This window comes from Lemur catta, chromosome 1 (assembly GCF_020740605.2).
Source record: "Lemur catta isolate mLemCat1 chromosome 1, mLemCat1.pri, whole genome shotgun sequence".
Classification (NCBI taxonomy): domain Eukaryota; kingdom Metazoa; phylum Chordata; class Mammalia; order Primates; family Lemuridae; genus Lemur; species Lemur catta.
This window is the reverse complement of record NC_059128.1, coordinates 286,515,347-286,538,143: the sequence shown is the minus strand read 5'-3', so window position 1 is coordinate 286,538,143 and position 22,797 is coordinate 286,515,347. Positions and strand designations below refer to the sequence as shown.

General features: G+C 37.7%; 2 long non-coding RNA genes across 11 annotated transcripts in view; one reads left to right on the top strand and one right to left on the bottom strand.

The window, feature by feature from the left end:
• LOC123630842 overlaps positions 1-22,797 on the top strand; it is a 30,919-nt gene that overhangs the window by 7,672 nt on the left and 450 nt on the right. Inside the window, exons 2-4 of one of the 3 annotated variants that reach the window (XR_006732775.1) lie at positions 16,115-16,249; positions 21,355-21,455; positions 22,092-22,117. This is a non-coding gene — a long non-coding RNA (uncharacterized LOC123630842). Of the gene's footprint in view, positions 1-16,114; positions 16,250-21,354; positions 21,456-22,087; positions 22,118-22,797 lie in introns of all 3 variants that reach the window. The other 2 variants (XR_006732774.1, XR_006732773.1) reach the window with 2 other exon arrangements.
• Positions 1,986-22,797, bottom strand: part of LOC123630843 — a 67,164-nt gene continuing 46,352 nt past the window's right edge. Inside the window, exons 6-7 of one of the 8 annotated variants that reach the window (XR_006732779.1) lie at positions 18,714-18,829; positions 17,810-18,110 (exon numbers count right to left, since the gene is read on the bottom strand). This is a non-coding gene — a long non-coding RNA (uncharacterized LOC123630843). The other 7 variants (XR_006732786.1, XR_006732784.1, XR_006732788.1 and 4 more) reach the window with 7 other exon arrangements.

Genomic DNA, 22,797 nt, shown 5'->3' with positions numbered 1-22,797 from the left:
TCATTGTCTTGAGGAATCTTTTAACATACCTTCTACTGGATAAGTTCAATTTAGATTGAAATAGCTAATTTCTTGAAAGCTGCGGTAAATGCTAAGGCTTCAGAATTCCATTAGGTGTGCACTGTCATCTAAAATAAAATACCCTTTCATGAGAAGCATGTGGTGAAGAGAGTAACAGACCAAGTGAGTTATAGCATCCACAGATCCAGAGCATCCTGACAGCCATCAATAGCAATGTTCCAGTGGATTATTAAATGATTTTCTCATATTTGATAGCTATGGAAAGATTTTTAAAAAGAAATTTTTTAACAAAGGCTAAGTATAGAGAAGCTCTCTGAACTTGAAAGCTATTATGAATTTTTTACTTTTCTCTTTTTGTAGATTCTTGATTTACTTGCTTATTGTTTGTTTTTTGTATCTCAAAAGTGCATCTGAAAAATGCTGTTTGAGAGAGCAAGTCCTTAATTTTCAAATGAATTTTGACATGGGGCACTTCCCCAATTAATATAAAATATGCCTGTTTTAACTGTCCAGTCAAAAAATAAGAATAATTTATTTGGGGTTTCCATTGATGGCAAATTTAATAGGTTTTGGGAGGAGGTGTATTTACCATTAGAGATGTTGTCTTTTTAAATTATAGACAATATAAAGTCTAAAGTAATTTTTTTCTACTGTACTTATAATTTATCATTTCTCTTATATGTTTGGAAATACCAAGTTTAATATCACTTAATATCAACATACCTGAAATGTTTCTCTTGAAATACCTACTTATTTACCACTCTTCACATACATGTTCTACACAATCTTAAGAAGCCTCTTACTTGTGATTAATATTCATGTTGGTTTGTTTCAGGCAAGAAACTGCCATTTGAATCATCTGAAAGTTAAATTTTATTTTTTTTAAGGACTATTCAAATAAAATTAGTTTTAGTCCTAGTTATTTTGTTTTTTTTTTTGTTTTGTTTTGTTTTTGAGACAGAGTCTCACTTTGTGCCCTGGCGTCAGCCTAGCTCACAGCAACCTCAAACTCCTGGGCTTAAGCGATCCTACTGCCTCAGCCTCCTGAGTAGCTGGGACTACAGGCATGTGCCACCATGCCGGGCTAATTTTTTTTCTATATATATTTTTAGATTTCCAGATAATTTTTATTTCTATTCTTAGTAGAGACGAGGTCTCACTCAGGCTGGTCTCGAACTCCTGACCTTGAACAATCCACCCACCTCGGCCTCCCAGAGGCCTAGGATTACAGGTGTGAGCCACCACGCCCAGCCAGTCCCAGTTACTTTCAAGTGACTTAAAAGCCAAACGACCAGCACTCTAACATAAAGTTGGACTTTCTCTTGGTTCATCTGTATTTTTAGACAAATGCTGATTAAAAATGTACTATTGTAAGCCTTAGTTACAGTAGTATTTGTACCGTATTGTTTTAAATGAATTCTTTGGGATTTTAGGTGACAGTGCTACACAAGTCACATTAGGAAGAAACGATATTTAGCATGCTGGTTCTCAATCATGAGTAAGCATCTAAATTGCTTTTTAAATTTTGTTTTATAAAAACATTAAACCAGAATCTCTGGGGATGGATCTAAGCTCTAAGTTTTAAAAGTTACACTTTTTTAGGCCGGGCGCGGTGGCTCACGCCTGTAATCCTAGCCCTCTGGGAGGCCGAGGCGGGTGGATCGCTCGAGGTCAGGAGTTCGAGACCAGCCTGAGTGAGACCCCGTCTCTACTAAAAATAGAAATAAACTATCTGGACAACTAAAAATATATATAGAAAAAATTAGCTGGGCATGGTGGCACATGCCTGTACTCCCAGCTACTCAGGAGGCTGAGGCAGTAGGATCGCTTAAGCCCAGGAGTTTGAGGTTGCTGTGAGCTAGGCTGACGCCACGGCACTCACTCTAGCCTGGGCAACAAAGTGACACTCTGTCTCAAAAAAAAAAAAAGTTACACTTTTTTAAATGTTTACATTTCAAATTTTTTATTTTTCTAAGTGGTATTCATGCTTTCTTTTTAAATATTTCTTTTTGGAATAGATTATAGAAAATGGTGTACCCTGGGACCTTTAGCTCTAAATCTCAGAAATTCTCTTTCAAGAATCAGATCAATTAAGTTTCCTAGGGAAAAAAAGACGATAATCAAAGCAACCTGGGGGAAAAAAACACAACCTGAAAAATAAGTGCATCCTGGAAGAAAGCCTTAAGTCTTTTCAGCTTCCTCGGAAATGCTACTGTGTTGCTAGGTAAGATGGATAGCAAAAGTATCATTGACTGATGTTCCCTGATGGGCTCAGATATAGCTATAATCACAGGTAAATACGTACCATATCTTGAGGTAGGTAATATTCAGGAGATAGGCTGACATCCAGTTTGAATGTCTGGGCATTCCAGTAATTGGACTGAAAAGCAGCAGTGTGGTGTTCCTGCCCCTTCTGCCCTCAGTGCTCTGGATTCCTCATAATCCTGTACGAAAATCAGAAAAGCTTGAAAGCCTTTCCCTAGGGCAGTCAGACCAGCCGTCTTGGGGTCACATCTGCAGTCCATGATGAGACAACCTCAGAAAGTTTTCCAGGCTCTGCCCTGCTCTCTGGCTAGCCCCCTCTTTTCCCTGGCCTTTGTCTGGGTTTCAGATGATTCTTCCTGTCCCTTCAGATTGGGGGTGGCATTTCCACCTACAGGTGGTTCAGTGGGTATGGCCATCCAGAGGAGGAGACTCAAAGTCTTTCAGCTGAGCTCTAGAAGATTATTACTTACTTCCTTTGCCCTGGGAAGAAGTCCTTGAGCTGCAAGACTTACTGTGGCTTCAGCCACTACTGGACAATATCTGTGTTCACTCCTCACTAACTGTATTTCTCATACAAGCATTTTGAGGCTTCATAGTGATCCTAGGACCTAGACAGTTGTGATAATTTCCACAGGTTTCTTTAATTCCTCTTTAATATAGGTTCATAATTCTCCACCAGTTTCACAAAGTCAAGGTGCATGGCAGATGGGTTTTAAAGGAGGAGGGACATCTGGGAAGTGACAGGGAAGCCTCCCTGGGCTGGCACTGTTGACAGGGTGTTCAGCAGAGTCTGGTCCATGTTCTTTATTTGCTTCTCCCACTGCATGACATGGCCCTTCCCCAGGTGGCTGGATTCCCAGTGGTGTTAGTGTTCTGTCTTCTCAGTTTGCCTTGGGGATAACACACAAAGTTCTGTGTTTTTAAAGTGTGTTCAGTCAAATTTTCTAAATACACATCATTTTCTCAGTCTCAGATTATCAGATACAGTCAAGAATTATATTCTTAATTGCTGCTGTTAGAATTACATTTTAAAGAGAATATTTTTATAAAATTTGATCTTGAACAGAGTAGAAAATGTTAGGTGGCTATACTATTGTGAGTCAGTATTCTTAAGTAGGTACCATTTCATAGAATTATCCTAAATATTGTAAATAATAGGAAAGCAAAAGACTCTGAAGTATTAATCATAGAAAATAATTGGCTTTGAAAAATCTGAATTCTCTGAAAAAAGGCTAAACTGAAAATTGGCCACTTCAGTCTCTGGTCTCTGTCTCTGCAACTCAGTCCTCAGACTCCTTTTGGATTCTCTGTCCCTGCACTGTGGCCTGAGAACTGCTTCAAGGCAGTAAACTGGTTATTATTTTAAAAATATAGTTTACATTTGGAAGAGCAACACACTAGTAAAGTATAACTAAATATATTCAGTTACCTTGCATTTTAAATATTTGTACTCTACATTCTGGGTATGTTTTAGTGTATATGGGGATGGATTTTATACTTTATCAAGCCTTACCCTTTAACTAGACATTATATCACTTAGGAGAATGGCACTTTATTGTGAGAAAGGACAAAAGCTGAAACAGTCTAACGACATGCATTGTTTTCACTCTTTCACTTCCTTTTTTATGGAACCCTGCTCCTTAGGTGATGTAATGGTCACTAGTTACCTTGCCCATCCTATCTTCAAAGATAGTGAAGGGGAAATTTGAGAAATGTCATTGTGAGTGAAGGAAATAGTTTGCCAGAATTCACCCAAAGTTAGCCTGAAAGTGTTACATGACTGGCCCAGCACCATCCTGGCAGGTTTGAGTGATTAGCCATGCCTCAGGCTATGGCCTGGGTCTTGGCAATTTCAGGAAAATAATTTAGATTTAAAATACATGGCACATGTTAATGAACTATTGTAGCACAAAAGGCTTATATAATTCTCTCTACTTTTGTATGCTTGAAAAATGTCCATAACAGATACTTTTAAAAGTTAATAGTAACAGTAACAATGATGAAAACTTTCCTAGAGGGTGGGGGAAAGTCTCAAAGGAAGGGGAGACACATGGAAAAATCAGGAATCATTGAAAATTCTTTGTAAATTGATAATTTTAAATAGAAGCTACAAAAATAATCCTCTGCTGACTCCCCACTTGAACAAAGTGACATGTAAATTGGCTCCAGTGACTTTTTTCTTTAAATATACAGTTCAGTGGTTTCTAGTATATTTACAAGGTTTTGCAGCTATTACTAGTATCTGATTTTAGAACATTTTCACTGCCCCCAAAAGAAACCCCAGATGCAATATCAGTCGTCTCCCATTCTCTTCTCACCCCAGCCCCTGGCACTCACTATTCTACTATTTGTCTCTGGATTTGTCTATTCTGGACATTTTATATGTGTGAAATCATATAATATATGGCCTTTTGTGTCTGGTTTCTTTTACTTAGAACGTTTTCAAGGTTCATCCATGTTGTAGCATGTATCACTATTTCATTCCTTTTTATGGCCGAATAATGTTTCATTGTGTCAATAATATTCCATCTGATGTAACACATTTTGTTTATCCATTCATCAGTTGATGGACATTTGAGTTTTTCCCACTTTTTGGCTATTATGAATAATAATGCTGTGAATATACATGTACCTGTTTCTGTGTGGACATATATTTTCAGTTCTTTTGGGCATATATATAGAAGTGGAATTGCTGTGGTCACGTGTCAACTCTGTTTTCTTTTTGAGGAACTGCTGAACTGCTTTTGAAAGCAGCTGTACCATTTTACATTCCTACCAGCAATGTATGAGAATACCAGTTTCTCCTCATCTTTGTCAGCACTTGTTATTGTCCGGATTTCCTGACTATAGTTACCCTGGTGGTTCGGAATGGCATCTCATTGTGATTTTCATTTGCATTTCTCTAATGACTAATGATGTTGAGCATCCTTGTGCTTATTGGTTGTTTGTTGATCTTCTTTGAATAAATGTCTGTTCACATCGTTTGTCCATGTTTTAGTTGGGTTGTCTTTATATTGAATTGTAAAAACCTTTTATGTGTTTTGAGTAGAAGTCTTTTATCAGATGTAGGATTTGCAGGTCTTTTTGACCATTCTGTGGCTGTCACTTTCTTGATGGTGTCCTTTGAAGCACAAAAGTTTTTAATATTGACGTAGCCCATTTTATCCATTAAATTTTTTCTTTGGTTGCCTTTTGACATGATATGATCTCTTTTTTCTAGTTTGTTTGCATTCCACTGTGTAGATGCCTTGCACTGTATTCCACCAGTTCCTTGTGGATTTACTATTACAAATACTGCCATAAGACATGAATGTGTATGTATATCATTTTGTGATTTTGCCAGTGGGATTGCTGGGTCAAAGAGAAAATGCATATGTAATTTAGGTGGTTATTGCCACATTCCCCTCCATAAACATTGGGACATTTTCTGTTCCCACCACTGCTATATGAGAATCCCTGTTTATAGTTTTGCTAGTCTGATAGGTATTAAATAGAAATGCTATATTAGATGTAGTTTAGAAATTGGTCTTCTCTAAGAGAAATTGTCTTTCCATAACTTGACCTTTCATGTTGTGTTTTCTGTTTGTCCGTATCTTTTGCTCATTTTTTTCATTGGGTTTTTGGGGCTTTTTCTGAAATTTTAGAGGTTTCTTTCTTTTTTTTTTTTTTTTAACATACCAAGGATACTAACCCTTAATTCATAATTTAATTTGCAAAAATTTCTTTTACTTTTACCTATCCCATTTGTCATGCATATTTTTACCTTGTTTATGGTGTATTTTGGACATGTAAAAGGTTTTAATTTTGCTTGTTTGTTTTTAGGTTTTGTGGGGTTTTTTTGTGTTTTTGTGTGTATGTGGTGGTAGTCCCATTTTTCAGCCTTTTGCTTGCTTTGTTTCTGGATTTTGAGTCATAGGAAAGGGTGAAGCAGGAGGATCTCTTGAGGTCAGGAGTTTAAGACCAGCCTCAGCCACATAGCAAGACCCTGTCTCTATAAAAAATGGAAAAATTATCTGGGTGGGGTGGCATGTGCCTGTAGTCTAAGCTACTTAACAGGCTAAGGCAGGAGGATGGCTTGAGCCCAGGAGTTTGAGGTTGCAGTGAGCTATGATGATGTTGCTACACTCTAGCTCAGGAAAGAGTGCAAGACCCTGTCTCCAAAAAAAAAAACTGGAGTCTGTCTTCTCAAGCCCTGCTACTGCTTTATCAATTAAATTTATTAAATCCTTTGTTGTCATTTAAATGATGTTCACTGTATCTTCACCAGGAGTAGATTCTATTTCAAGAAACCACTTTCTTTGCTCATTCATAAGAAGCAACTTCTCATGTGTTAAAGTTTTATCCTGTGATTGTGGCAATTGAGTCACATCTTCATCTTCCACTTCTGTTTTTTTTTTTTTTTTTTAATTTAAAAGGCATTCTCCATGATTTTCTAGCTTCCAGGTTGCTACTGAGAAATCTGATACCAGTTTGTTTTATGACCTCTCCTATCACCCACCCTGCAGAGCCTTTCACCTCCTCTTCGTACCACCAGTGTTTGACTTTCCAGGTGGATGTGCTTTGCGCTTCCTTCCATTCATATGCTGGGCATTTCATGGTCTTTGTCCATTTGCAGATGCCTATTTTTCATTGGTAGGTACTTTTCTTGAATAATTTTTCCCGTTTTCATTCTGTAACTCTTGTTATTCAGATATTGTATCGCAAAGTTTTTTTCTCTTATCTCCTATTTGTGTATTTCTTGTCTTTTGTTTCTACTTTGTGTAAGATTGCCTCAATTTTATTTTCTAACCCTTTTACTGAATTCGTTTATCATATTTAAAGTTTTTTGAATATTTCTATTTAGAGTATCCTATTTATGGTTTATACGTGCGATTCCATTTCTTACTTTTCCATGATATCAATTATATGTATTCTGTTTGCTCCATGTGGCCTCTTTCTCTCTTTTGTGGAGAAGCTGGTCTCAAATGTCTGGTGATTCCTGGCTGTCTGTTTGTATTTATGAGTGAGACATTGGGAAGCTAGTTGGACATTCTTTGTGTCGGTTTTACTGTTGGGATGTCAGGTGGTCAGATGGCTTTTTCTTTAGGTTCCTTCAAATGTCAGTGTCTGAAAATTCTTTCTCTGGGATCATTTAATTTCTCCAGAAAGGTGCTGTTTGGTCTCTTGTCTGCGCCTGAGATCAGGCAACTGGAATTTGGTGGTAGAAAGGGACTTTACCTGTTCATGATTCATTAGGTAGCTTTTCCCTTAAAAGCCCCCCGATGCCCATCCCACCCACTCCAGCTTAAAATCCCCACCTTGCTCACCTATCAAAATGGTATTAAGCCCAAGCTGCCCACAGTCTGCCTTCAATCCTGCATGGCCTGATCTGAGTACAGTTCTCCACCTCCTTCATACTGATTCTCCTTATTCGCCACACTCCCGCCACTGTCCTTTCTCAGTTATGTCTTTGCATGTGTTTTCCCCTTGGTGTGTCTAGCTCTTTTTCATCATTTAAGTTTTACTTCATTTATGATCTCCCTAACTTTCTATGATAGGCAGGATTGGTTAGGTTGTGCTCCAAAACAAGCAACCTCAAACCTCAGTGGTTCAAAAAATGGGTCATGCTCATTCTACCCATCCATCATGGGTTAGTGGGAGCTCTGCCTCGAATGGTCCTCATTCTGGTAGGAGGCTGACAGCAGCCACCATTGGGGCATTGCCATTGCCCGTGGTATATAGAAAAAGCATAGCAAATCAGAGTAAGATTCATGAATCTTCAAATGCCAAGTGTCATAAATCACTTTTTTAGGGTTGTGGGGAAGTGTGACAACCCAAATAGGTGGCCAGGCAAAGATCTCAATCAGTGGAGGGTTATGAAGCCAAAGTTCAAGGACAAACCACAGAAGCACCTGTGCTATCTGAAGAGGGATTTGGAAACTCAGTATTTAAAGAGTGAGGGCATATAGAAAGAAAAAAGGGGAGAGGGTGGGCCATGATGCAAATGGTGACATTCTTGTGTTAGTGCCAGGAAATCTTCATTTTACACAAGATTAGGTAAATGTTTGAAGAGAAAAGGGAGTAAAGGAAGAATCGGTTATGCAGATGTCCCTGGGTAGCTGGAAGAAAGAATGGTCTTGTCTCTGTTCTGCACTTGGGAAGATAAACTTGTAATCCACATTATTAGTGTGGAATCAAAGTGGACTTTAGTTTTAGGAGCTAGAGTTAGCCTGCAGACCTGGAAGTTACAATTTGCATGTCCTCATTGATGGGCGGCCGGCAAACAGTGTCCTTATGGATGATCTGTGGGAACTGTCCATGTAGATGCCTGAAGCCCTTTACCTTTCTGTGGCAATCTGGCCAGCAGTGTTAGTAACAGCTATTCATTTGCAAGAGGGCGTTGCATGACTCAGCATCTGGGCTTGACCTTCCCTTTTGGCATAAGGAGTTGGAGGGTCCTGAGGTTTTGATTTTCCTTTACAAGTGCAATACTGCTGTTGCTTAGGACAACTAGAAGTATTTAGTGAACAACACTGATGACCACCACAGCAACCTTGACCACCCAATCTAAAGTGGCACTCCCCATTGCCTGCTGTTTTTTTCCTTTTCTTTTCTTTTTTTCACAGGACTTGTCACTATCTGAAATCATCTTTTTGTTTTCACATTTATTGTCTGTTCCCCCAATAGCCTCAAATATTAACACTAAGCCATATAAGTATAGGAACCTTTCTGAATCATTCACCACTATATCCTGAGTACCTAGAGCAGTGCTTAGCAAATAGTAGGTGCTCAAAAACATTGGATGAATGATTCTAGGTTAATTTTTGAAATAAGCAAAATTTTACACTTCCCACTAACGGGAATACGCACTTTAATAGAACTGGGCCCTTTTCCTATTTTCTTTAATGTCCATTAAACAAAATTAGGTGTGCTTTTGATATGAATTGCTATAGACAACTGAGAGTAATTTTCTTTGATAGTAATAGTTATTTTTTAAGTATTCAAAAACATTTTAGGAAAAGTCTTTAGAAATGACCATCATTAATCAATACAAACCAGAAAGTTATCGCAAAAATACAATGTATTATGCTTATAACTCCATAAACTTCAAATTGCAGTATTGATTTAGATCACTGGTAAAAAACTTCGCTGGCCCAACAACGTGGAGTGCAAAATGATGCAAAATTAGTAGTGTTGTCTAACAGCAAATATTTTCAGCTCTTAGCTATATTTTTATGAGAATACTTGTTTATCTTTGCTGAATAGGGAGATATTTATGTTATATTTAATCATAATTTTACATGACAAGATGTAAAAAAAAAACACCTTTTAACTTCCTTCTAGTTCTTTCTGTCCCTGCAGAAATGAATAGTCACTAATAATTATTACTCCCTTTTGCTTGTAAATGACATTCTTCCTTATGAAAGAGTTTTTCCTTCCTGTGAATAAAGAAATTTTTACATTTTGAAATTTTAGCTTTATATACTTATAGGCTGCTTTCTATTAGAAGTGTAAAATATTAGAATTTTTAATGGAGGAAGTTTGTAACTTAATATTTGTTAGGTTTGGACACATAACCCACTTTGGATAAAACCAAAATAATTTATAGCAAGTAGAGAAACTAACAGCCTAGGTTTCATAATGTAGTTCTAAAATTTTTAGATTAACGTGATATACTCATCTTTTTAATGTAGTAAATTGTTGATAAGCTATTACAACTCAAATCTCTTCCATAATTTATGATTTTTTGTAGACTTCCATTTTTATGGAGAAATGTGTAGACAGCAAACTGCTTTAGGTCATTTTTGTATGTGATAGTGTTTTTGACATGTTCAGAATGCAAAAATTTGGCTCACACCTGTAATCTTTGCACTCTGGGAGGCTGAGGTGGGAGAATTGTTTGAGGCCAGGAGTTCAAGACCATCCTGAGAAAGAGCGAGATCCTGTCTCTACAAAAAATAGAAAAATTAGCCAGGTGTAGTGGTACACGCCTGTAGTCCCAGCGACTCAGGAGGCTGGGGCAGGAGAATCGCTGGAGGCCAGTAGTCTGAGGTTGCAGTGGGCTGTGATGACACCACTGTACACTGGCCCAGGCCACATAGTGAGACTCTGTTTCAAAAAAAAAGAAAGAAAGCAAAAATTTGAATTATGCAATCTGCACCCAAAATTTCTGTTTATATAGATTTATTTGCTTCCCCAGGATACAGTGTTGTACAGTGTTTTGGAATTATTAAATTCAGACTTTTCCATGTTAAGCTTGGATCCCATGCTGAATGGTGTAGGGTCTCTGTCCCACAGAATGTAAAGAAAGTGTCAAAACAAACTAACTCTTATGGGAACTGTGCTGTGCTCTGGCAGGTACAGTGCAGGTTGTATAGGTACATAGGACATTTTTATGCATCAAATACTTGAGGCTAACAGAGAAGCCCTTTATAGTTCTCCACTCTTTATGATTAAGCAGGAGAAAATTGAATACTTTCTTTTCACTATTCTTTTATATCGATTTCAATAATTTTATGGCATATTCCTGAATTTCTATTTAGGAGAAGATAATTATTTTCCTTAGGATTCTTTAGATTTATAAATATTAATAAATTTTTTCAAATATGGCCAAAGTTATTAATTTGCATGTGATATACTTTTTTTGTTCTTATTAAAAACTATGTTTTCTCTGGCTTGAATTTGATCTTCTGGCTTTAAAAAAAGTTTATGTATGTCTTTCCTCTCTTATATAGTCAACCTCATCCTCTCAACTGAATCTTTTTATAGGATCTCAAGCATTTTGAAGCCTTTAGTATTTGAAATGAATCCTTTGTTGAAACATGATTAACTGAATGTGCATTCTTTCCTGAAACCCTATTGAAATGAGTGTTGGTGTGTGTGTGTGTGTGTGTGTGTGAATCCATATATAGAGACAAAAAGAATGAGATAGACTAGAGTGTAGAAAAGATGACATTTTGGAAACTGGAAAGAAAGTGGTGGAAGTGTCTTTTGATTTAGCAGGAAAGGTAAGTGCCTGAGAGGGAAGGTCAAGGAACATGCCAGTTTGAGCCTCAAAACCATGGAAATCTCAAGAATTAGAGGCACCAGGTCCCTCTGGGGGTGGGGAAGTGAAGGGGCTGAGAATGGGGTGATTTCTCCCAGTCTGTGGTAGTTACATGCGCAGAGTCCTTCCCTAGCACCTGCAGCCAGCTCGCTACCATTTTCTATACTGCAAAAGCCTTGAGGTGTGTTTTCTGAAAAGGGCAAATGAGAACAGTTCTCATTTAGACTGTCTTGAAAGTGGGTGATGCCCTTCTAGAAACAGGGGTACTAGGAGACAGTCTAGACTTCTACTTCTGGCCATGGCAGAGCAACTGCTAATGGACTTACATTCCCACCCTCCATGATGAAACTGGGTAAAATACACGAGGCTATTGTTTTCCAGCACTGGGCAATAGGCAGTATAAGACTGCAGTCCCGAGAGGAAGTAAATAGAGGAGATGAGCCCACAGTTGCCCTGCTCTGTGTCTGGGGAAATGTCTTGACTGGGTCTTGGAGCACTGGAGATGCGATAAGGGTTCAGAACAGTTGTGAGTGTCAGCACGTAGTCCTGGTAATTAAAACAGTGAATGCTGGGCCGGGTGCGGTGGCTCACGCCTGTAATCCCAGCCCTCTGGGAGGCCGAGGCAGGTGGATCACTCAAGGTCAGGAGTTCGAGACCGGCCTGAGCAAGAGCGAGACCCCCATCTCTACTAAAAATAGAAATAAATGATCTGGCCAACTAAAAGTATATATATAAAAATTAGCTGGGCATGGTGGCGCATGCCTGTAGTCCCAGCTGCTCGGGAGGCTGAGGCAGTAGGATCGCTTAAGCCCAGGAGTTGGAGATTGCTGTGAGCTAGGCTGACGCCAGGGCACTCACTCTAGCCCGGGCAACAAAGCGAGACTCTGTCAATAAATAAATAAATAAATAAATGATAAATAAAAACAGTGAATGCTGGTTTAATTAGAAAGTCGGGTATGACTTTATTGAGAAGATAAGAGGAAGGATAGTGTATGTGCATTTTTGTTGGGGGTGGGTGTATGTGGAAGAGATTAATTGACTTGAGGTAGGACGTCAGTAGGTAAGGGTAGGGCTTATAAATACAGAGGTAAGTACCAAAAAACAAAACTAAAATAGAGGGCAGGGATTGCCGTAGGGTAGCAGCAATAGAGGTACAGGGTTTGGGATTGTTTGATTTTTGAAAAATCATATGTACGTATTTGAATTAAAATGAGGATAAAATTTGCATAACCATAGACCTTCCTGTGCCTTCTCATCTCTTTCCAGGTCTTTTCCATCTGCCTCCTCCCTTTGTTCAGTCTGTCTTCTGGGAAGAGCTCTATTTCTGTTTCAGTTTCACCACCTGTCACTCACTCCTTCACCCACCCTGATCTGATTTGGAACAATATTATTTCAACAAAATAATATTACTCTTGCTAAAGTCACCAGTGACCAACAGTTTGCTAAATCTAGTGGACTTTTCAGTTCCTTTTGCTTTTTGACTTTTCAGTGATACTCTGCACTTTTTGAAACCCTATCTTCACTGGATTTCTATAGGATAGCTCTCCTGGATTTGCTCTTAGTTCTTGGGGCCTAGGTCTCTTTCTGCCATATTCTATCCTAGGGAAGTCAAATCTGCAGTTATGGTTTTGGTTACTATTCTTGGGTGTCTCACAGATCTTCAGCATGTGCTCTCCTGAACTCCCCAGCTGTATCTCCACATAGCTGCTTGGCATCTTCCCTTGGATTTCTAAAAGGCATCTGAACTTGGTCTGCCCCAAACTGAACTCAGCACACACACGCACACACCACTGCCTTCTGCAAACTTAGTCTTCATCCCACAGTCCTTACTTCAGTACCCCGTGTAAGCCAGAAATGGAAGCTTTGTCCTTGAGACTTGCCTCTCCCTCGTTCCCCGTCCAAAATTAAGTCCTGGTGATGTTTTCTCTAGGCTTTTTTTTTTTTTTTTTTTTTGTAAGGCAAGCATGGAAATGAGGTTTATTGAGGAGACAAAGATAGGATTATAGGGCAAGAGCAAGATACAGGTTTACAGAGTGTGATACATATGCCACAGATGACAACCAGACACATTGTCACAGCAGAAAAAGAGAGCTAGGCTTTTTTTTGCTTGACTTGTTTTATGACGAAATAAAATAAAAACCTTATATGAGTTAACTCCAGAAGAACTCTCTGATACATAATCCTCTTGGGATCATTGTACTTTATTCTTGATCCTAATATAAAAATATATGAAGAAAAGACCTCTTAGGACTTTTCTGGCCCCCCATGGCTCTTTAACAGTAAAATTTAGTATGTAATTAAAAAATAGCATCCAAGATTCATAGGTCTTAATATATTTAGTAACTCTTATCTATTTATCTTTATAAATTCTCTTCCTTTGTGCATGACTTATTTCTTATTAGCTTCATGCTCTTATTTTATACTGATCTTGAATTAAATTGCTGAAGGGGATGTTACAATAGGGTTATTAAAAATATTTCAAAACTGTTAAAGTGGAAATAATTAAACTCTTCAAAACAGTTTCAAGAACAGTACAAAGATATCCTGTGTTCCCTCAGCCTGATTTCCCAGTTGTTAGAAATTTACCATATCTGCCTTATCACTCTCTCTTTCTCTGTAGATACAAGTCATTTTTTTTGGAACCATTTGACAGTAAGTCACAGATATGATGTCACAGGACCCCTCAATACTTCAATGTCTGTTTCCTAAAAAATAGAGACACTTTTCTACATGAATCACATTATGCCCATCAAAATCAGGAAATTAATACAATAGCACATTCTAATCCACAAACCTCATTCAAATTTTACTGATTTTCTCCAATAAAGTCTTTTATAGATCCAGGATCCAATATAGGATCACATGTTGCATTTAACTGTCATGTCTCATTAGTTTCCTTCTATCTTGAACAGTTCTGAGTCTCTCCTTCCTTTCATGACCTTGATATTTTGGAGAGGACAGGCCAATTACTTTGCAGAATGTCTATCAGTATGTGTTTGCCTGATGTTTCCTCATGACTGGATTTAGGACATGCATTTTGAAAGGCAGCTGTGCTCACCACTATACCACCAATGTACTCAGGACATACATTTTTGGCAGGAATACCACAGAAGTGATGCTGTGTTCTTCTCAATGCATCCTATCAGAAGGCACATGATGTTGATTTGTCCCATTGCTGATGACATTTACTTTTATCATTTGGTAAGATGATAATCTGCCAGACTTTGCAATGGAAAGTTAATGAATAAATATTGTCTGGAGATATTTTGAGACTATGTAAAAATCCTGTTCCTGATCACACTTTCACCCATTTATATTAGTATCCAGTTTTGCTCCTTGACCAAAACAATTATTATAAGGGTTACCAAATGGTAATCATCCCTTCCATCATCGTTCTACATTTATTAGTTGACCTTGTATTGTAAGGGAAAGCTTTCCTGCCTCTGTATCCACCCCCCATTTATTTATTAATTGATATCAGTATGGGCTCCTAGGTTCCTATTTTATTCAATGGGTTATAGACAACTGCTCTCATTATATCATTTCTTTGATGTTCAAATTGTCCCAGATTTAGCCAGTGGGAGCCCCTTGGTTAGCTCCAGTGTCATTTTGACATATCTCCATGATCTTTTGGGAATTTCCATACTTTATGGCACATGATGTTCTAGGCTTATTCAATACTTTCCCTGCCTGAGCCCTGAAATTAGCCATTTCTCTGGTTCCTTTTGAGGAGAATAGTATTTAGAAACCAAAGTCTGGATGTCTGGTATGCTCATTGCTGCTGGTATACTCATCTTTGTGTTTATGTGTATATGTATGTATGTGTGTGCATGTATACATACATACATACATATACATTTGTCCCTTGTTCCTTAGTGGGGGATTCGGTCCAGGACCTCCTATAGGTACCAAAATCCATGGATGCTCAAGTCCCTGATATAAAATGGTGTAGTATTTGCATATAACCTATGCACATCCTCTTATCTACTTTAAATCATATCTAGATTACTTATAATACCTATAATACCTAATGCAATGTAAATGTTATGCAAATAGTTGTTACATGGTTTAGGGAATAATGACAAGAGAAGAAAGTCTGTACATGTCCAGTACAGATACAATTTTTTCTGTTAATCCAGAATACTGAAATTTGAATAAAATAGCAATGTTGTTTCTTAATAATGTAATAAATACCCCTGAAACTAACATCTATTCAAGAATATGATTGTTCCTAATAATTTGTGGCCCTCTGGTATCCTGTTTGCCAGCTTTTCCCATCTTACCCCAGAAGTAACTATTAATACTCTTTGCATTTTCTGTTCATGGTTTTATTTTATTGAAATGCTTTCATTTATCAATATATGCATATACAATTGGGTTTTTTAAGCCATGATTATAATAAACCAAAGTACAAACAATTAGGGCATTTAAATTCCATTTTCTATTGATCAAATTACAAACAATGCATTATTGATAAATGTCTTGTAATATTTCTGTGCATTAGAATAAAACTTAAATTTATTTAAAAAAACATGTTGACATAAGGTAGCCATTTGTTCTCCTTGGGAAAACCTTAACCCTTTCATTTTTAGACTCACTTTTTATGAAGTAACGAAGCAAATGGTAACTTGTATGAAGAAAGTGGTGAGGTGGATGGTAGGGAATGAGGCAGAAAGTTGGCAGAGCTACCTGCTACCTTGGTATGATCAGTAGTCAAGAGGCACTGATGATGTTACTCGCTTGTGTTAATAATAATTCAATTTGTAATCTTTTTTTCCCTTATGTTTTTATGTATTATTACAGCTAAAGAAGTAAACAGCTCATGGCACGTTTAACAAAAAGATGACAGGCGGATACAAAAGCTATCCAGCATCTTTGGGCAGCCATTGAGATTATACGGAACCAGAAGCAAATTGCCAACATTGACTGTATTACCAAGTAAGTAAATTTAAACAAACAAACAAAAAAATCCTTGTAAAATTTCATGTGAGATCTTGGGGGAAAAGTCCAAAAATACTTTATTATGCTAATCAACATATATTACAAAGGACTGAAGTCACTTTCTTTGCAGGAGTATATAGTTGTTAGAAAAACAAATATAGAAACATACACAAGCAACTTGTGTTTATAAAATAAATATTAGATAAGTAAAATATCAGTATGTACTATTTATAATAGTTTTGCAGTTATCAGAATTTTTAACTCTTGGTAACTTTATTTAGGTCTTTTATTAAAATGGATTTTAGTTAATCATTTGCTTTTATGTAGTGAAGCTGTCTAAAAATAGTATACTGTTCATTACTCATTGTAATACAGGACAAGCATGGTATGTGCAGTAAGTAAATAACATCTTGGCTGTGTGCTCACGCTTGTAATACTAGCACTTTGGGAGGCTGAGGCAGGAGGATATCACCTTAGCCCAGGAGTTGGAGGCTGCAGTGAGCTATGATGATGGCACTGTACTCTAACCGGGGCCACAGAGCCCCTCAAAGACCCTCAAAAGAAAACAAAGCAAAATTGTATTAGGTCATAGCCCACTGACAGCATTTTTAACAATTTCATGCTATATTTTAGAAATTATTAAATAAACCACTCGGTTTTGGTTTTTTTGTTTTTTGAGACAGAGTCTCACTCTGCTGCCCAGGCTAGAGTGCCGTGGCATCAGCCTAGCTCACAGCAACCTCAAACTCCTGGGCTCAAAGCAATCCTTCTGCCTCAGCCTCCCAAGTAGCTGGGACTACAGGCATGCACCACCATGCCCGGCTAATTTTTCTATATATATTTTTAGCTGTCCATATGATTTCCTTCTATTTTAGTAGAGACGGGTCTCGCTCTTGCTCAGGCTGGTCTCGAACTCCTGAGCTCAAACAATCCACTCGCCTTGGCCTCCCAGAGTGCTGGGATTACAGGCATGAGCCACTGCGCCTGGCCAAACCACTCAGTTTTTAAAAAGAAATTTCCTCCCCACCCCAGTTTGTAATGCTATTTATATTGGTACACAAAGATTCAGGATACAAAAAAAAAAAATCAAACTAATTCATGACTCTTCTATTTACTTGTTATATACTAATTATAAGGATGTCTTAAAATAAGAACTTGGTTTTATTTTGTTTCTCTGGGTATTTTTAAAGGAATAAAGCCAAATTTATCCTAGCACTCTGGGAGGCCGAGGTGGGCAGATTGTTTGAGCTCAGGAGTTTGAGACCAGCCTCAGCAAGAGCAAGACCTGTCTCTACTAAAAATAGAAAGAAATTATATGGACAGCTAAATATATATATAGAAAAAATTAGCCGGACACGGTGGCGCATGCCTGTAGTCCCAGCTACTTGGGAGGCTGAGGCAGGAGGATTGTTTGAGCCCAGGAGTTTGAGGTTGCTGTGAGCTAGGCTGATGCCATGGCACTCTAGCCCGGGCAGCAGAGTGAGACTCTGTCTCCAAAAAAAAAAAAGTCAAATTTATCTTTTTAAATGTTTGGAGGTTGGTTTTTTTGTTGTTGCTGTTAATTTAGATAAAATTTCTTTATACCTATTTCTCCATATTCTTTAAATGCTATTTGTAAAAATGGAAACAGATAATTTACAAAAGCTCACTTAAACACTTTTTGTTGGCTTTTGTTAATAAGTAACAAAATTGAATTCCATATATTTTTGTCCCTTCCCTGTATTCTGGTGAAGAAGATCATAAAATTACCTGCAAGGGAAGGAACAGAAGATGGAGAAAGTGTTCAGGCTCTGTGTGGCTCTGACTCTACACTCACCCTCAGAATACTTTGACGCTGACCATGTTCAACTCTTAGCTCCTGTAGGTTAGTGGAAGGAACAAAATAATACTGTATGAAAAGTAAGAATAAAATAAATAGTACATTGTTTTAATTATTATAGTTTTAATTAAAGCAAATAATTTGAGGTGTGGTAGCTAAATACAAATTACAGAGAGGTGATGTTGATAATAAAAACATTTAAAGAAATCTCAAAGAATAAAAAGTATTTTCTTATGATTGAGACTTTTAAGAAAACAGTTTTTGTATATCAAATTGCTCATAGAAGACCGCTGAAATAAAATACTGTTCTTTGGATTTGTTTTTAAAAATTAAAATCATGTAAGCTTGACTGAAACATTTCAGTTTTTCAGACTATTCGTTTTTCTCACGTGTAGCATCTTTCTAGATCTCACGTGTAGCATCCTTCTAGAAGCTCTAGGGATGTTCCCTAGGAAGCTGTCAGACTCTCCTAGTAAATATTGCTGTTAGATTGTGACCACCTGCTGTGTGGGAGTCAGAGAATTAACCCCACAGTGCCGGGTGCAGACGTCTGTTGGATTATCGCAACACTTATGTGTGTACGTGTGTGCGCAAGTTAAACTGTGACAAAAGATGCGAAGGTTGTTAAACAGGATGCTACACCTTCTCCTTTTGTATCGCAGCTTGTCATTAAGTGTTCCTTTCTCTCCTTGCTTCATCGGTATAGCCTTAAATGATGCCAAGGCTTATTTTCCTTCATGTTGTGAGGTCCATAGTTCCTAATTAAATATCAATAAATTTATTTTACCTAGTAAATAGTCTTAGTTTTATTAGTGTCATCTAAAGATAGATGAAAAGAAAGGAAGAAAATCGGAGGTTAAGTGCTCAGGAGGGGTTCCCCGTGTGTCCTCTGCCTCGTCCCCTCTGAGAGCTGTGTCATATTTCCCCCCATCGCAGTGGCTCACGTCTCAGCGTTCTGTGCTTTTTTCCCAACATCAGTCACAGTCGTAACTATTTCCCTGCTGGACAGTTGGCTCCAGGGGGGACTGTGCAGAGAACTGCCTGACCCAGTGCCTTTGCTTCTTGGTTAACGTCAACTTTCTTGCCTGTTGCGCTTGCCTGAGGTCAGTTAGGAAGTGGCGTGGGACAAGGACAGGCACTCTGATCTTTTGCTGTAAAGCCTGATATGCCTATTCTGCACTCTCAAGCCTTGGATTCATTTTAGGTCAGGTTGTTCTGCTTATTTACAGGTAAGTCTCAACATAGAGGTGTCTTTTAAACTTTAGAAATGGCTGAAGTTACAGAAGGCTGCAGAAGAATTATTGTTAGGATTGCATATGTAGTCATTAAGTTTCACTCTTTATTTTGACTGGTGACTCCATTTTAAAAAAAATTGAAAGCTACATAGTTTTAGTCATGCATTCAAAGTTATGGGAGTTGGTGTGACTCCCTCTTAGGCTATCCTGCATCCTAAACATTATCATTTACTTTGGTATAATGGCTTCATTCTGCTTGTTTCTGTTTTGATCTGTGGATTTCTCATCCATCTTTTTTGTTGTGGCTTTCATTTGGGATTTATTGATTGGGGAAACTGGGTCATTTGGTTTCTCATAGTCTGGCTTTTGAGGATCGCAGCTCTGTGGTCCAGTTTGACCTGCTGCTCAGTCCTCTGTATTTCCCGGAAATTGATGGTTGGTCCAGAGGCTGTGGGGTGGGTCGAGGCTGTTGCACAGGCTGCGGAAAGTTGTGTTTTCAGGAGGCACACGTGTCAGTTATCTCGTTTTGTGATATATGTAGCTATTGATGCTAGATCCAGTAATTCATTAAGAATTGCAAAATGGTGGTAATCTAATTTTCTTTCCTTTGCTAACTGGAATGCCTCTGTAAGGATATAGGCTTCCCATTATCTGCTATTTGGTTGTGCTGTGGTATGGTTCACATGGGAAAAGTAGGAGAAGTGTTTAATTCCTTCTCTTTATGTACTTACCAGTTTTCAAAATAGCATCCTTCAGTGGTAACCAGCTAGGTTTTTTCTTTTAGTTGTCATTTTTTGACAAAATCCTTTCTGATGCTGAGGTTTTCCCATCTTTGACCAGTGGGGGCCTCTGTGTTGGATCCCAAAGTTTGTTCCTGCTTTCTCGGGTGACAGGGTTTAAGGCCCATTTTGTACACATCCTAAACCACTGCTTTCTTCCAAGGGCTCCGGTTTCTTTTAGTTTGAAATTGTATTTCAAGAGTACTTTCTGGCCACTCCGAGTTGCTACTGTGTTGTCTCTCTAGGCCTTGGAATGGACAGAGTTAGGAAATCAATATACTTTTAAAAGATAAAAACACCTCATTAATTCATACTGATATTTTCCATTGAAATTTATGGCTACTGGGTTTTATGTATCTCTTCTATCTAAAATCTTACCTCCTCTCTGACATGGTGAGAATTGTGGATATCATGAACAATAAAATTTTAGAATATCATATAATTAGTCAATATTTTATGCAACATTATATACACAGCTATCTGAGAATAAGAAACAAAATTATATTATATATAGTTAAGATTATATTACTATTATATATATTTAGTTTATATTATTTGAGGCCTGTCTTAGTGTGTTCAGTCTTCTTTTCCTGTCTTCTGTTTGTAATTTTCAATTGAATTCTTTTCATCTTTTTTCTTTTTGATTTTTAATTTTTTCATTCTTTGCAACTTATGTTTATCTGATATTATCTGCTGTATAATCACTCTTGTGTAGCTTCTAGTTTAGACTTCACTTCTGAAGTGATTTCTTTTCCATTTACTTCAAATGTTTAACCCATTCCTGAGTTTTTCTAATTCTGATTTACAGCATTCCTATTATATCATTTTCTTAATGTCTTTTCTCATTTCTTGAAACAGTGGATCCTGGTTTTCTTCTGTTTTGCAGGCATATCTTTCTGACATGCCTTCATCTAAGGGTGTCACTCTGTCCTGTGAGCTGCAGTCCTTCCTGTTGTCATTCTGGTGTGAAAATCTGTTTTCCCAAACTTGTAGCAGGTAGAAGTGGGTCTGAATCCTTTTACTAGATTTATGGCTCTAATGCTCTTCTTATGCCAGTTTTGTGAAGTGCTAAAAATATGGCCTCATATTTCTTGAGATTTCCTAGGTTTTTCTCTATCTTTCCCCCATTTTTCCTTGAACCACCCTTTCTTATAGTAAAGGTCTTTTTAACTGACTCCAGTAGTATTTGATATTTTAATTCCTCACACTTATCTATACTGTGGGGCTTTGTCCTGGAAGGGAGCTTTGCCTAATTTTGGGTGTTCACAGGACTGTCGTGCTCCAGCTCCTGAGGACTTTACCATGGATCCGTGCGTTACTGTGAATCGTCTCACGTGAGGATGTCTCACCCTGTCCATTGCAGCTGCAAGGTTGGTTCTCCTGTACTCAGCTCCCCTAGATTCCCCACTGTGTCCCTCCTTGTCCTCCATAGCTGTCAGTACTGATTGCAGATCAGTAGCTCTTGCAGATTTGTCCTGACTGCTCAAATTTTGGGATTCACAGGACTCCTTATCACTTAATTTTTTTGGTACTGTATATGTTGTCCCAGGGCCTTTTGCTTTGTTTTGTTTGCTTCTCTTCCAGTAACTCTGTCTAGGAGGTTCAGGGGCGAGTTTAAAACTGTTACCTCCACCATCTTCCCAGCTGACAACAATCTTGTGATTTATCTTTAAAAAAAAAAAAAATTTGTTGCTAAAGGCACTGGATATTTTCTGAAGTTCAAAAGCAGAGCTAAAAGCAATAAAAAAAAAAAATCCCTTTTAGCAGAAACAAACCCAAGGCATGTTCTTCATGTTTGTATATAACACTGGACACCTCAAAATCCACAGCAATCTCATCATCAAATACAGGATCCTGAATGTTGTAAGACTTACATTGCAATTTTAAAAGGAAATTCCATGAGTAGAATTTGTGGCCTTTTAAAGTAGTTAAGCCTCAGATCCTCATAATTGATTGAACTCTTAGGAACTAATAATAATCTTTTTGTTTTTTTTTTTTTAAGACAGAGTCTCACTGTGTTGCCTGGGCTAGAGTGAGTGCCGTGGTATCAGCCTAGCTCACAGCAACCTCAAACTCCTGGGCTTAAGCAATCCTACTGCCTCAGCTTCCCGAGTAGCTGGGACTACAGACATGCACCACCATGCCCGGCTAATTGGAACTAATAATAATCTTATCTCAATAAAAAAATAGGAGAATGTATCTGTGTTCATTCTAGATGTTTATTCCACCTAAGTATGATGATATCCAACATTCAGAGTTCATAGCAGTACCTGTCCATGATACCTCCCCAGGAAAGAGTGTTCTGAGTCCTTTTTACCATTTTCTTTTAATTTTCCTTTTTTAAAAGAACTGCTAGTGCTGTATCCAAGAAAGTAGGAAAGGTGCTGTAAGTTACAGAATCACTGCTGAGATTTATTCAATAATTCAAATCTTTAAAAATATATACCTAAGGGAAACTTCTTTCACAAGTTTTATTATTTTGCTATGGAAAGTATTTTTACTAAAAAGATCAATCTGAGCTCAAAATACATATCTGGGATTAAGTCTGATGTTTTGATTAATGGTGAAGCTGTCCCTCTGATTTACAGCTCATGTTTATAAATTAATGATAACATAAATTCTATAGATGACTTCATTTGGGAACTAAATAAGCATGAATTTTGGCCTCTCAGTAAAAACGTTTTACATTTCTAGAAATGGAAGGATGTCTTC